The sequence below is a fragment of the Telopea speciosissima genome, chromosome 5 (genome assembly GCF_018873765.1).
Source record: "Telopea speciosissima isolate NSW1024214 ecotype Mountain lineage chromosome 5, Tspe_v1, whole genome shotgun sequence".
NCBI lineage: Eukaryota > Viridiplantae > Streptophyta > Magnoliopsida > Proteales > Proteaceae > Telopea > Telopea speciosissima.
The window spans coordinates 47,351,039-47,367,272 of record NC_057920.1 but is presented as its reverse complement, the minus strand read 5'-3'; positions in this window follow the sequence as shown (position 1 = coordinate 47,367,272).

Sequence of the window (16,234 nt, the reverse complement as noted above, 5' to 3'; positions counted from 1 at the left end):
AGAGTTACTTTGATGCTTTCTTGTGCTTTTTAGGTTTTCGGCTATTTTGTGCTACTCTGGACTATCGGGAGCTGCATGTCCCAATCTACACGTAACGTCATCATTTTTCTTTCCATGGCTGTAAAGAGGACTAAATTTTGAGCAAGATGGACGTGACGGACTGCAAGTACACATTTGTTTAGGCCTCCATGCAGTTGATTATTCTTTTCAAGCTCAGAAATGATAATGGGTCAGAAATGAGCTAGAATGCAAGCCCATAGCCATTCTGCCACTTCCCAAGGGTACTTTTGACATTAAAGAAGGCATTTCTAATCAATGGTTGAGATCCACTGCAAGTACAGGATCATTTTGGCAATTTTCCAATCTTGAAGAGAGAGAAGAGCTGCCATCCACATGGGGGGCCCCACACTGCCACAAGATTCCATGATTTTTGAAGGCCCATAGCTGTCCATGATTTTTAGAGGGTGCTCACAACCCTCCACGATTTTTCTAGAGGACTTAATGGGGATTTTATTAATTGGTTGAGTGGAATCTTAGTCATCACCTTTATTCTCTCTCTCCTCCAACTTTCCAAGGGCACTTTTGGAATTTTACTATGGATAGATTTCTTTTGAGAAATATTCTCTCATCCATGGAAGGTTGAAAAGTCAAAGATGCCTTGATCTCATTGCTTGGAGAAGACACCTACAAAGAAAAGGAAGCACAAGTATAGAATTAGAAAGTCCAATTTTTGAAAAATAGAAGGTTTATGTAGCTAAGATTCGTCTCTCTCCCTCTTTCTATTTTTTCTCTTTTTTCTTTTTTTCTCTTTTTTCTTGGGATTCAAGCTATGTAAAGGAGGAAGGAGAAGAGAATCTTCTCTTATTTTTGGATCCTCTCTCTCTCTCTCTCCCCTCCACGGTTTTAGAAGGAGAGGAGCTCCCAAAATCGTGGAGCCCCTCCCCCTCTTCTCCGTTCTCCCTTCTCCCTCCTTCCCCTATAAATACCTTATGGGTTTAGGCTTGTAACTTGTTCATTGATTAATAGAAATCTCTTCTTCTCCTTCTAATTTTTGGCTTTTTAAGTTCTTAGTTTGATTTATGAGTTTTATTCCATGGATGTAATAGGTTTAATTCATGCTTTAATTTCAATTTATGTCTTCAATATAGTTGTAATCCTTTAATTCTAGTTTTATTTTAAAGCTTTCTAGTCTAGGCTTCTAATCCTTGTGAGAAGAATTAGAGACTTGGAAGAGGAAGCCATGCAAGGATTATTCAAGTGTTCAAGCTTCTTCAACTACATTCATGCAAGGCCTAATTAATTCATGCACTTTCAACTTTGGTAGAAGGGAGTATTAGTTCTTAATTTTTAGTTTCTTCTTCTTCTTCTTAATCTCTAACTTTTATTTTTAGTTTCTTATTCTTCTTAACCTTCTAATTCCTCCATTATTTTTATTTTAATCACACTCTCACCACCTCTATTCTATCCATTCTAGTGGGACTCTCATTCTCCACTTTTTATTTTATTTCTCATCCTCCACCTCTCTAATTCAATCAAGCTTTTAGGATTTTATTTTTTAGTTACTATTATCATTATACATTCTGATAGGATTTTAATTTAATTATTTTTATTTTAATTTCAGATTTGATAGCGCCATTTCAAGTGTGAGACGCAAGTAATTTCAATCCAGTTTAAGCCCCTTCGGGTTTTACATCTCTGATCTCTTAGTCTCATTCTCCCTCTCTAATCTCTTTCTTTTATTTTTTTATGTGGTTGTGGTGTGTGGCTGCAATTTATTCTTTCAAATCCGCGTTAGTATTGATAGGTTAGATGCTTGTGTGTTAGGACGCCAATTCAATTCGCTAAATGCTTGTGAGTTAGGATGCGTTAATTTTTGTTAGTTTAATTAGTTTAATTCAACACTTTAATTTGGTTCACTTTGCATTGCTTTAAAGTGAGTAAAATAGAGTGGCGTACATCTCCTTGTGTTCGACCCGTAGCTATGACTGATCTGTACGCTTGTGGTTATTTATTTCTTGCAAACAGTAATTTCCTAATAAACCCCTAACCAACTTACCTATTTTAGTTTGACTTAATTATAAATAGAACCCAAGGCCTGCAATAGAATCCATCTTCTATCGCAGGCTGCGGCTTCCCTCTCACGGCAGTGTGCTCCTTCCTCTTCTCTTCTCTTCTTCTTCTTCTTTTTCTTTTGCTGGTTAGCTAGTTCTGATGTCTAACATGGTATCAAAGCAATACTAATCAGCTAAAGGATCTTCTTTCATCTTCTTCTGCTGATTTCTCCCTCAGTTTTAGTTTCCTGGTGTGTAGCCACCTATTGTTGCTTCTTTTGTTTGTTGATGGATTGAAGACTCCATATACACATGAATGGAGTATTTAGGTGTGATAATTATTGGTGATTTACAAACCATCCATTGAAGTTTCCATTGGAGGATGGAAAGTTATAGGTTTCTGCATCGATACAGTTATGTTTCTATTCTCAAAAAATAGAAACAAGTGAAGATTCTTTGAGATTTTTGCAGCTCTTCTAGTTCTGACTTTTTGAAGATTGCTTGTAGTAGACTAGAGGAAGACTCGACCTGATCTGTTTCCTGTTCTGGTGAGCTGATTGAGTGCTATTGTTTAACACCTGCGAATGCTCTATTTTCTGGGTATTTTTTAGCCACATAGTTGGCCTCACAGTTTCTGATCCAAGTGGTTGCTTGGGCTGGTCTTTTGGGGTTTCATTCCCCCCTGCAGATACTTGCTTCGATCTCTTTTTCAGCCTCTTTCTCCCTAGTGATTGTAAGTTATGCAAATTCACATCTATTGCAGCCAGAAGTGCTCTATTTTTTTAGTTCCTGGATTCTACCTCTATTGGGACTCTTTATTTTTTTCTTTGCTGCCTATTACTCTAGAATTCTGCAACAGTTGGTGCTTTGTTTGTGTGTGGTTGAGGCCGCCTTTATTTTTTTTTATTTTTCTCTGCTGCCTATTACTCTGGAATTCTGCAACAGTTGGTGATTTGCTGTGTGTGGTGAAGTGTAGTTGTTGCCCCCTTGTTGGCTAGCTGTTCTCTTGTGGTTCTTTTATTTGTCTGCTTTTTTTCCCTTTTGGTGCTATTGGAGAGAATAAAAATAATCCAGTGGTTACATCTCAAACTGACAATGTAAATGTCACTATTACTTCTATCAAGCTGAAAGGGAGTTCAAATTATTTGTTATGGGCTCAAGCTGTGAAGGTTTATATTATGGCCAAGAAGAAACTCAAGTATCTTACCTCCGATCCACCTACATCTGATTCAAAAGATTATGAGGATTGGATGCAAGATAATGCCATTATTTTGATTTGGTTATGAAATAGCATGGAACCAGAGATTGCTGCAAATGTGATGTTTCACACCATGGCTAAGGATGTGTGGGATGATTTGAAGGATAACTATTTACAGGAGGAAAATATGAATCAAGTCTATGACTTATATGAGAAACTTTTTCAGCTCCGACAGTCCAACAAGCCTCTCCAAGACTACTACAACACTTTTAAAGGTCTTGTTGACGAATTAAATGTTTTTCAGCCCCTCACCACCGATATTGACAAATTAAAAGCACAACGGAATGAATTTTTTGTGTCTAAATTTCTAGTTGGACTAGATTCTGATTTGAAATCTGTGAAGGGACATATTCTTGCTGGAGAAACTGTTCCTACTCTTGCTGATACGTTCTCCCGCCTACAACGTATCTCTTCTCCTGCAAAAATTGACTCTACTCCTAAGGAAAATTCTACATTTGTGGCTAGTCGTGGGCGTAACTCAGGAGGAGGATGTGGTGGTGGTGGTCGTGGCACTAGTGGTCAGTCAGTTGATAAGCCTTTTCGGAAGTGTACTCATTGTGGCAAACCTGGTCACATGGTTGATTTTTGTTGGGACAAGCATGGCAAACCCGATTGGGCACCTCAATCTGCCAATCATGCAGTGTCTGATGGAGGTAGTGATGGTGCTGCCCATAGTGATCCTCCACAGGTGTCCCTACCAGGTAGTGGTTCTACCACAACTCCTCATCATGATGATCTCTCCCAGATATTGCAGCGTTTACAACCCTTGGAGGCATCTAGTCTTACATCCACCGGGCCCTCATCTTCTTCTGCAACTCTAGCTCATGCAGGTACACCTGCTCTTCTTACCACTACTACTCCATCCTGGATTATTGACTCTGGGGCTTCTGCTCATATGATTGGTGAGTCATCGTTATTTACCACTTATTCACATACACATTCATCTTCACCTGTTATTCTTGCAAATGGTTCTTTTACTCCAATTTCTGGGCATGGTACCATCTCATCCACTCCTTCCATGAGTCTCTCATCTGTGTTACATGTCCCTCAGTTACCATTGAATCTTCTTTCTGTCAGTCAAATAACTAAAGCTTTACATTGTTTTGTGACTTTCTTTCCTTCTTATTGTGTTTTTCAGGATCTTCACACGAGGAAGAAGATTGGTGGAGGGTATGAAAAAGATGGCCTCTACTACCCTGACCATGGTTCTCCTGCCCCATTTGTCGCTGCTGCTTCTATTGGTGGGGTGTCTCCATTCCAGTGGCACTGACGTTTAGGTCATTTGTCTTTAGTTAGGTTAAAGTTGTTATTTCCTTCTTTTAAGTCTGTGTCTCGATTAGAGTGTGAAGCCTGTGAGTTGGAAAAACATCACCGTGCCTCCTTCCCTTCTCGTACTATGGCTCGTAGTTCGTTTTTATTTTCTTTAGTCCATTCGGATGTTTAGGGTCTTTTTCGTGTTAAGAATCGGAGTGATTTCATGTATTTTGTCACTTTTGTGGATGACCATTCTCGTCTCACTTGGTTATACCTCTTCAAGGATCATTCCAAATTTATATCTGTATTCCAAAATTTTTATAACGAAATCACAACTCAGTTTGGTTTACCTATTAATATTTTTCGTTCTGATAATGCTTTGGAGTATGTTCAACGTGATATTTCTACTTTTTGTGTTTCTCATGCAATGATTCACCAAACTAGTTGTTCCTACACTCCACAATAAAATGGGGTGGCGGAACGTAAAAATAGACATTTACTTAAGGTTGCTCGCACTATCATGTTCCATATGCATGTTTCAAAGCAATTTTGGTGTGATGGGGTGCTTACTGCCTATTACGTGATTAATCGAATGCCTTCTTCTATTCTTGTCGACAAGTCCCCCTTTTCCATTGTTTTTCTGGTCAGCCCATTTTTCATTTACCTCCTCATGTTTTTGGGTGTATTTGTTTTGTTCACAATCTACATGTTCATTCTGACAAACTATCTCCCCAGTCCACTAAGTGTGTTTTTCTTGGATATTCTTGTACCCAGAAAGGGTACAAGTGTTATGACCCTGTCACCCATAGGTATTTTGTTGGTGCTGATGTTACTTTCTTTGAGGATCGTTCTTATTTTTCTTCCTCCTCTTTTGTCTCTGAGGATGAGTGGCATGTTGATACTCCTCCTCCTGTCCCTGCTCTTGTCCCATTCCCTACACCACCATTGCAGGTTTATCAGCGACATGATAGGACAGTACCATAGGAAGAGGTTCCAACAGCTCCACTTATTTCACCACCTCTGCCAGCTTCTTCATCGAGTCAAGCTCCACCTTCTTCTTCAACTGATGACTTACCTATTTCCTTGTGTAAAGGTACTCGTTCTTGCACTCAAAAGCCTACTATTTTATATTCTATTGATAAGTATGTGTCCCTTTCTTACTTACCCTCTTCTATTCATATTTTTTCCTTGTCTTTGTCTTCCAACCGTATTCCCAAAAATCATACTGAGGCTCTTCGTCTTTCTGGTTGGAAGAAGGCTATGGATGTGGAAATGGATGCTCTCTTATCTCGTCACACTTGGAGTTTGGTAGATCTGCCTCCTGGAAAGGAACTTGTTAAGTGTCGCTGGGTTTACACAATCAAATACCTTCTGGATGGTTCTTTTGAGCGGCTTAAAGCCCGTCTGGTTGCCAAGGGGTATACACAGACTTATGGTGTGGACTACTTTGAGACATTCTCTCCTGTTGCTAGGCTGAATTCTGTTCGCCTACTTATTTCTATGGTAGTTAATTTTGATTGGCCCTTGTTTCAGTTGGATATTAAAAACGCCTTCTTGTGTGGTGATCTTCATGAGGAGGTGTATATGGAGCAACCTCCTGGGTATGTTGCTCAGGGTGAGACTAGTATGCGGGTATGCAAATTGCAGAAAGCAATCTATGGCCTCAAACAATCACCCAGAGCATGGTTTGAGAAGTTCAGTGCCACAGTTGTATCGTGCGGTTTTTCACAGTGTTATTTCTGATCATTCTATGTTTGTTTGTCGTCGTAGTGGCAAGTTGGTGGTTCTGGTTGTGTACGTTGATGTTATTATTGTTTCTTGTGATGATGTGTCAGGCATTGAGGTTGTAAGAAGCAAGAAGGGTATTAGTCTTTCCCAAAGGAAATATGTGTTAGATCTCTTGTTTGATACTGGAATGCTTTCATCCAAGCCAATGGATGTTCCCATGGATCCTCATCAGAAGTTTGGGGTATATGATGGCAATCCTCTCAAGGATGTACATCAGTACAGGAGTTTAGTTGGAAAGTTGATGTATCTTACTGTCACAAGACTTGACATCTCTTTTCTTGTTGGTGTTCTAAGCCAATTTATGCAAACTCCTCATAAAGCTCATTGGGATGCTGCACATTCTTCGTTATTTGAAAGGTGCTCCTGGAAAAGGGCTGATTTATCATCCTAATCGGCATATGGATTTGGTTGCGTATTTTGATGCAGACTGGGCAGGATCAACAAGTGATCATTGTTCCACTACAGGTTATTGTACTTTTGTTGGGGGTAATCTTGTCTCGTGGCATAGTAAGAAGCAGACTACTATTGCGTGGTCGAGTGCAAAAGCAGAGTATCAGGCTATGGCCCACACTACAACTGAGTTGATGTGGCTCAGGTCTCTTCTACTTGAGATGGGGTTTCCTATGCCTGCACCGATGAAGATGTACTGTGACAGCCAGGCAGCTATATACATTGCTAGTGACCCTGTTTACCATGAGCAGACTAAACATATTGAAGTAGTTTATCACTTTGTTCACGATACCGTCTTCAAAAAGCTTATTGAGACTCTGTTTGTTTCGTCTTCGAATCAGCTAGCTGATGTCTTCACCAAATCCTTGTTTGCTCCTAATTTTTGCACCTATTGTAACAAGCTGAGCATGGGAGACCTATATGCTCCAGCTTGAGGGGGAGTGTTGAGAATTAGGGGTAGTTTTGTCATTACAATTTTGGGTTTTTGGGATTCTATGTAATTTTCTATGTTTTGATTCTTTATTTGTTAAGTTGTAATAGGTAAGGGCTTATGGGTAATTTCCTTATAAATCCCTAACCAACTTACCTTTTTTAGTTTGACTTAATTATAAATAGAATCCATCTTCTATCGCAGGCTGCTGCTTCCTTCTCACGGTAGTGTGGTCCTTCCTCTTCTCTTCTCTTCTTCTTCTTCTTTTTCTTTTGCTGGTTAGCTAGTTCTGATTTCTAACACATAAGATATTGACTTTACATGTAAATAGGAATCTATCTATAAGAGGAAGGTTTATTATCACATGTGATAATAAACCGAGAAAAGGAAGGTATCACACGGCTAGCTCTTTCTCTCAATACACCCCCTCAAGGTGGAGAGTCAGATAACTGAATCTTCAAATTGTCTCGTAAGAATTCACATAGCGTCGAAGCAAGTCGCTTAGTAAGAGTATCTGCAAGCTGATCATGTGTTGAAATAAATTGAACCTGTAGTAAGCGTTTGGACACACGATCACGTACGAAATGGAAATCTATCTCCACGTGCTTTGTGCACGCATAAAAGACTGGATTGGCGGAGAGGTAGGTAGCTCCAATATTGTCACACCATAGGATCAGTGGGCCAGCCAAGGGATAACCAAGCTCACACATAAGGGACTCCAGCCATATTAACTCAGCTGATGCATCTGCCAAGGCTTTGTGCTCGGCTTTTGTGGAGAAGCGGGCAACAGTCCGTTGCTTACGAGAGGTCCATAATATTAAGTTAGGACCAAGAAAAATAGCAAAACCACCAGTAGACTTATGATCAGCAGTATCACCGGCCCAATCAACGTCAGAGAAGGCCTAAAGGGACCGATTTGGGGAACGCTCAATAAGAGGATCATAGGTTCGGGTACTCTTTAGGCAGAGAAGAATACGTTTGACAAGTTGCCAATGATCCTCAGTGGGGGCATGCATAAACTAGCAAGCCCGATTGACTGCGAAACTAACATCTAAGTGAGTGAGAGTAACATACTGAAGGGCATCGACAACAAAATGGTACTGTGTGGGGTCAGACATAAGAGCACCCTCTGAATCCGAAGGCTTAACTGTATTAGGCATAGGTGTCTTGACCGACTTGCAATCAACCATACTAGTCCATTGTAACAAGTCAAAAATATAGCGGGATTGAGATAAAATGATCCCACGGGAATGAGAAACAACCTCAATACCCAAGAAAAATGTAGTGGTCCAAGATCTTTAACAGAAAATTCACCAAATAGCTGTTGAAGTAGAGAGTTAACCATACCAGAGTCACTGCTCGTAACCAAAATATTATCAAAGTAAATAGGAATGTAGCAAACATGACTGCCTAAGTGCCAAATAAACAAAGAGGTATCCTTCTTGGAGCCTTCAAAACCAAGGCAAAGAAGAAAGTCAAACAAACGAGCAAACCAAACACGGGGTGCCTGTTTCAAACCATAAAGAGACTTATGTAATTTGCAAACATGTTGGGGATGAGCGACATCAACAAAGCCTGGAGATTGAATCATGTAATCCTCTTCATCCAAGAAAACATGGAGAAAGGCATTACTAACATCAAGTTGTCTAACTGACCATCCTTGAGAGACAGCAATAGATAAAACCAATCGAATGGTAGTGGGTTTGATAACAAGACTAAAAGTCTCACCATAAACAATCTCATGCTGTTGGTGGAACCCCTTTGGTACTAATAAGGTACACCAGCATTCCTTTTGATATGGTATACCCATTTGCAGCCAATAATATTCATCTTGGGTGACTTAGGCACAAGAGATCAATTCCCATTTTGAAGTAAAACATTAAATTCCTCTGTCAATGCAACCCGCCATTCTAATACTTTATTTGCCTGTGAAAAACAAGTTGGTTCAGTAGCAACAGTAATGGCATTAAGAGCATGAGGCCTGGATCGCAGCTGCATGGGATAATGGGAAGAGGGTTGGGATGGTTGGGGGGCTACAGGTGGGGGGTGAGTCAAGGGAAGGGACAAGGATGGACGGTGATGCTTGGACTGTGGGTGTTGGATTGGGTGAAGGGACGGTGTTGGTGTCCCCCACTAGTGGTATTGGTGCCTGCAATGCTGGTAAGGGCGTGGACATGGGAATGGGGGGAGAAGGACTACGGATGGGGGCAGAAGACCAGGGTGAGGGCAGTGCAGGGGAAGAAGGGGGCTCTTAAAATGGAAATAGAAAGAGGAAAGGACCCCTCATCAAAGCAAACATGTCGTGCAATGACAATTCGATTGGTACTAAGGTTTAGACAACGATATCCAACATGAGATGGAATGTAGCCTAGGAATACACACGATGATGAGAGATAATCCATTTTATGCCGATTATAGGGATGTAAATAAGGAAAACAAAGGCAGCCAAAAACCTTAAGAAGGGAATAATCCGGGTGACGATGAAAAATAAGTTGAAAGGGAGAGACTCCAAGAGAGACTGTAAAAGGCATGTGATTGATTAAATAAATGGTCGTTACAAAAGCTAAGTGCCAATAAATCTAAAGAATTGACCCATGACCAAGAAGAGAGAGACCCGTCTATGACGACGTTCAATGGAACCCTGCTGGTCATGGGTATCGGGGGCAGAAATGTGATGAGAGATTCCTAGTTTAGAAAAATAAGTAGGTAATGAACGATATTCACCACCCCAATCGGTTTGCACAAACTTAATTTTACGATCAAAAAGACGTTCAACAACAGCTTGAAATTTAAGAAACACATCAAAAACATCAGATTTACGAACCAGTGGATAAAACCAAATATGCTTAGTGTTATCATCCACAAAAATTAAATAAAAACGATGTCCATCAACAGAAGCAGTAGGGGAAAGACCTCAAACATCAATATGAATAAGTTCCAAGGGAAATAAACTCCTATTATGAGTTGTAGGTAAAGACAAACGACTGGCTTTTCCCATTTGACAAGCCTTACAAATACCACTAAGACGAGATGAATGACATGGTAAATTATTAATTTTAAGCATATGACGGAGGAGACGCTCATGCAGATGTCCTAGGCAACAATGCCAAACATCAAGAGAGCTGCGAACAGCAGTGTGAGCAGATGGAGAAGAAGGGGGATGAAACTCATAGTGGCCCCCATCACTCGGACCGGAGAGAAGACTGGACTTGGTTACCTGATCCTTCACAAGAAAATGAGATGGGTGAAACTCAAAGAAAACATTATTATCACGTGCAAATATTTGAACGGAAAGAAGAGATTTAGACATAGAAGGAAAATATAAAATATTATGTAAATGAAATGAGCATGAAGAGTTAAAAGGAATAGAGGAAGAACCAATGCGAGTGATGGGTAAATCCTTACCATTACCAACATGCAATTGATTAGTACCAGTGTAGTCATCATAGTGAGAGAGGGACTAAAGGTCAGGGGTTACATGGTGAGAGGCACCAGTGTCAGGGTACCATGGGAGTGGTGGAGAAGGGTATGGATTGGGTAAGAGTGGCGGATTGGGGTGAGAAGGGACATTGGTGTTATAGGCATCATAGGTTGGGTAGGTAAAGTGTACTGCCGGTGAAGGGGAGTTGGGAGGATGAGGGAAAGTATTTCGAATAGGAAAACCTGGTTGGGAACAGTAGTAGCAGCGATCGGTTGAGTGATTTGTGCGCCGGCAAATAGAACACTAGAAGCGGCCAGGTTGTTGATTGGAGAAGCCACAACCTTGACTACCACGGCCCCTACCCCCACGACCCCCATGGCCACCCCGATTAGGAGAGGGAGAACTGTTTGGACTAGGAGAGGAGGAGCGTTGAGCAGTGTTGGCAGAAGGGGAAGTGCTAGGAAAAGTAGCATCAGTGATTGTCAATTTGTTCAGGGACGTTCCATGAAGGAACTCATGGCTCAACAACATAGCATGGAGATCATCATAGGAGATTGGGTCAGTCCTCGTTAAAAGAGAGGAGACCATGTCGCAGAAGTCAGTCTTTAAACCATGGTAGATGTGAAGGTTGAAGGTGCTTAGACGGATAATGTGTCCAGCAGCATTTAATTCGGCATCAATGGTCTTTGCACGTTGCTGAAATAGTGAGACAGACTCATCCGGCTTCTGTTGAAGTTCTTGTAAGGCCATGGTGAGTAACATGATATGGCTCTCAGAAGGCGAAGAGAAGGTTGTGGAAAGGGTTTGCCATATTTCTCGACTTGTGCGGTTGCCAAGAATAAGAGGGAAAACCTCCTCAGAGAGGGAGGGAATGAGCAAATTGTGAATTAGAAAGTCTTGACGATGCCAGGCAGCAGCGGCAACAGGGTCGGTTGGACATGAATTGGTGCCATCAAGATGACCAAACAGATTTCACCCATCCAGAAAGGGCTCGATTTGGGTTTGCCAGAAAAGATAGTTATTGGACATGAGCTTAATTGAGATATAATGATGAGCTTGATGGAGAGAAGGGGAGGCACCCACATCAAGAGGAGGAGTACCAGCTTCGGCATTGGAGGTGGCTGAAGCTTGTTCGTCCCCCATTAGGAAAGATGAAGAAGAAGAATAGAAAAAAAAAAAAAGGGGAATAGTTTCTCGGTGGAGCAATGTGGCTCTGTATACCATAATGAACGGAATGATTTTCCATGATTTTGGTTTCTCTCAAAGAGAGATTATATATACAATGCAAATAATAGAATCCCTAGTTAAGCTAAACTAGGAAACAAATATTGGGGAGATACATAAGATATTGACTTTACATGTAAAATAGGATTCTATCTATAAGAGGAAGGTTTATTATCACGAGAAAGGAAAGGTATCCCATGTCTAGCTCTTTCTCTCAATATCTTTGATGTTGCTTGTTCTTTTGATTAATGATATTTAACCTTTACAAAATGTGATACCATGAACAAAAGGTACATGTGATACCTCAGAAATCATTCGATTAAGCCTTTGGTTCAGTGAATTAACACATAATAACATTAAATCAACAATAACTTGATTGGCATGATTATCCTTGCTTCTTCTGTGTAAACTCTTTAAACCGCTCTTTCTTCCTTCTCTTTCACTTTTTTTAATCAATTATTCCCGGGTTTTGGTTAGGGGGATAGTCCTGGACCTCCTGGTTCGGTTCTTCATTCTGAGATTTTTGTTGGCTTTTGGAGGAGGAGGCTGCAAGGGTTTTGTTCGCAGCTTCCTTACATTTGGATCTACAAAACAAACCATCCATAGTCAACCTAACAATTCCTATCAAGCAAGTTCATAGGCTGAAGCATATACAGTTTTCCCGTCAAATTTTATTCTCCTTTTTTTTTTTTTTTTTTTTTTTTTTTTCTCTTTTTCAAATCTGAAAGTTTCTATAAGAAATTAGAACAAACAAACCAAGGAAAACATTTCCATAGACTGAAATTTTTCATATTTTAGCTATGACGATGGATTGATTAGGTGGCTAGTTAGATGATTAGTGATTGAAAAGCACCAAATCCATAAAACTAGGGCTTTTGGATGGTGAACACAAGGAAATTAAGGTTGAGATTTGTAATTTGAAAACTGATTCTAAGGCTAAAATTTTTTGGACATCCAAACGTAGACTAGATTATAACTACTCATTATTCATACCTGCATAAACCATTCCAAACTGCATCTGCATGAAGAAGATGACACAGAAAGAAAAGACCTACCAGAATGAGGCAATGAGAAAAGGAAGAGATACCCAATACTCTACTATAGTGAATATCCTGCCTAGAATTTGATAGAGTGACTCGTCTCCTGGCCCTGCCCTTACCAAAAATTCGGCAAAAAATAAATTGAGCTACTATCATGCTTCCCACTACCTCTACTGATATTAAATTCATATGTCAATAACTCAGGACAACCGATGTGTAGATGGGAGCACTTGCACTTCTCTCTAACCATTGAATAAGATATTATATATATGATCCAAAAAATATATTTTGTACTTTGTAATGTGAATGGTCCAAAAATTTCTATGTAAAATTAAGATATTTTAGGCGGTTCATGTTTGTCTTGACATGCCACCTTATTTTTTCCTAGGGAGAGTGATCTAGCAAAAGAAAAAAAGTCAATCATACACACCCTCTTGATTTTTTTATTTTTTATTTTAAATGAAGGGACACTTCATTAGAAAGCATACTAAAGGATTGCACTATTAATTTTGTTTATAAATCGAAAGAAGCTCCAAAATACTTTTTAATGATTTACCTTGTTTTTGTCTCTTTGAAGTGTTGTTGAGCCCATGAAGTTACTCATGTTGTTTCTAGAAAAGGAAAGAAGTGGGATATATATTTAGTCCCACATTAGTTTTGGAGGAGAGTGCTGTGACGTTTATATAACATAATGGGAACTAAATAACTGGGTTCCATGAAAGAAAAGTTGATTATACTCTCGTCGAGGGGGGTTGGGGTTTATTTTCACATACGCGTACGGAGCCAGACCATGACATGGTGAGGCAAGTTGCTAATGTGTATGAACTCCCTTTTGTTGGCAGCCCAACTTTGTCAGAAAATGCATTTACCAACCATTATGGTGTATGTACTAATTCGGTGGCAAAAATGAGAACCCTCAGGGATGGTCTTCAGTTATGTGCGGACTTGGGTGTTTTCGGTTTTCAGTTTAATTCAGACTTGACCACAATTGTGAACTTTGCTTTACAAAGGGCTTGTAACTCTTGTAATTGTTGCTATTATTTCCAAGAAGTCCTCTCGCTATGCGATTCGATTGGGTTAAATATCTCTTTCGCATTTCAATAAAGTAACCGAGCGGCGGATTGGCTTGCTAATTTGGTCTGTGGATCTACTGGTAATACTTTTTTTCTTGCATGTTAGATTATTCCTAGGGAGCTTAGTTGTATAATTCGGGAGGAAAAAGCTGATCTCCCAATTTTTAAGTTTTAATGTTTGGTGTGTGTTAGAGAGGTTTCTCATTTCAGTTTGGGGTAAGGCGGGTAAAGTCCTCCCAATTTATTATTTATTTCAATCATTTTTTAATAATAATTTAGGGGCAAGCCTAGGTCCCAGGTAATATTCAGGTTAAAAAAAGAAGATGTTTGGTGTATTGCTCCAGATGTCAAATAGAGAATAAATTGGGTTTGTCAGAAAACTTTACCGTTTGACGTTTATTCGACGTTTTGTGAGTATCACCAACATTAAATGAGTGCCATCCACTGAGTCGACGATTTTGTGTTTTGTGTTGTCCCGAATGCAGCATCAACAATTTTGTGTTGCACGTTCAGAATGCACCGGACTTTGCTAACATCTATTTTTCTATGTCTTCTCTCTTGAAAATCAAGACACAATTTGGACCCCTTTTGGACAAGTGTTTCCAAGGGGTATCTCTCCTCTATAATAGTGGATGTTCTTGAAACTTAAGGACATTATTCAAAAAGTGTTCTACTCTCTCACACTCTCTCTCTCTCTCTCTCTGTGTGTGTGTATATGTGTGTGTTTTGCCTTCTGATATTTCATTTTGAGAAGTATTCTGAGTTTAATTACTCTTAATGATGATGTATGACATAGCTAGGTGTTATAAGGGTTGGGGATTTCTATTTTGAGTTCTTAGTATCATTGTAATGGGCATACCCCTGGAATCCAAATGCCATTGTTGCAGGAACCCAAGGAGGGACATGGCAACTCACCGCCTGATAGTGGGAAGGACTGCATCTAAGGTATGGTTTTATAAGCCTGGGTGGAATCATAACTGGAATTTTACCTTCCCTGATTGTTTGGGAACTTTGGCGGGAAAGGAACAATAGAAGATACGGTGAGGCTGCTCGCACTGCTGGTACTATTATTGGAAAAATAAAAGATTGGGTGAGAGATATGCCATATCCTGCTAAGTTTAAGCACTTGGCCACTTTAAGAGAAGGTTTAATATTTGATTGCTTGGGTGTTAAGGCTATGCCTCTAATTAAAGTGGAAAACCCCCATTCCAACTTACTGGTGCTCACCTTTTGTCTCTGTCAAACTAAATGCGGATGGCGCACGCAAAGGTAATCCTGGCTTAGGGGCGGAGGAAGGGTTATTAGAAATCTAGAGGGAGTCGTTTTGGTGGCTTTCTCCAACTTCTATGGGGAATGCACTAATTCAATAGCTGAATTAAGAGCCTTGCGGGATGGGTTGAAATTGTGCTCAGACCTAGGCTTTACGGAATTTGTGGTTAACTCAGACTCAGCTACGATAGTTAGAATGGTTAACCAGAGAAAGTGTAGTATCTGGAAGGGGTGGTATTGGTTCCAAGAGATTATGATGCTATATAATTCTTCTCGGCCGTCCGTCACTTTTGCATTTAGGGAAAGTAATCAAGCGGCGGATTGGCTTGCAAAGTTAGCATGTGAAACAATTTCTAACAAGGTTTTCCATTTTGGAGAGGATCTCCTAGGGGAGCTCCGACAAATTTTTTGGGAAGATAAAACTGGTTTACCAGTTCTAAGGAAGTAGTATTTTCATTACCTTTTGTTTTTCTTCTTTGATTTTCTGATGTAAGGGCTTCGGGTTTTTTGTGTGTTTGAGAGAATTGTCTCCATTGGGTTGGGGTTAGGCGGCTATGTCCCCCCTTATATTGACTCTTATTTCCACTTTCATCAATAAAATTCTAGGGGCCTCCCCGGGTCCCAGATTATATTCGGGGTAAAAAAAATAATGGGTTGTTGGATAGTTACTCAATAAGTGTTTGATATATTGTCTAGTACACACCTAGATTTGGGGTTGTGGGTATTGTACTTGTTTGTGTAACTTGGACATAGTAAAGGTGTCAAACGTGCATTATGGTAATGTCATATTGTGGGAGTGCAATGTATGGAGCATCAAAAGGTAGAAGAACCCCAAGTTATGTTGGAGATTGGGTGTTGGTGATTGTGGAGTTCATTGAACTAGGGAGCACACTTGTTGTGGCAACTGCGCATCTCCGGAAATTTCTTGGTAGAAGGATTACTCCGGGAATGTAATCAACTCTTGCATTTCGTTATT